Genomic DNA, 396 nt, shown 5'->3' with positions numbered 1-396 from the left:
ACGGGCCATGCCATAAAGTAGCTAGATTATGTTTTAGGTGTGGACAATCTAGGCAATTGATGAAAGATTGCTCGAGGCAAAAGTAATTGTCAAAAGTTAACTGCGAAAATAAGTGATCAACTACCACAACCCCACCTAGAATGGCACCATCTGTAAGGAATGTCAGAGGTGATTAAAGGAAGGGGGTAGCTTTATCATCCCAAGGTAGACCAGCACAACCAAGTAACGAAAATGGAGGTCAAGCAATGATGTTTACTCTAACACTGCAAGATGCTCAAACCTCAAATGTAGTAGTCATAAGTGCACTTTTTATTATGGTGTCGAAGCATTAGCTTTCTCATTTTTTATCTTAGATCGATACATTCCTTTGTGTCACCAACTTTGTACTAAACGTTA

The sequence above is a fragment of the Theobroma umbraticum genome, unplaced genomic scaffold (assembly GCF_002168275.2).
Source record: "Theobroma umbraticum cultivar Fairchild unplaced genomic scaffold, ASM216827v3 scaffold_77.0, whole genome shotgun sequence".
In the NCBI taxonomy this organism is placed as follows: Eukaryota; Viridiplantae; Streptophyta; class Magnoliopsida; order Malvales; family Malvaceae; genus Theobroma; species Theobroma umbraticum.
This window is presented reverse-complemented; position numbering follows the sequence as displayed.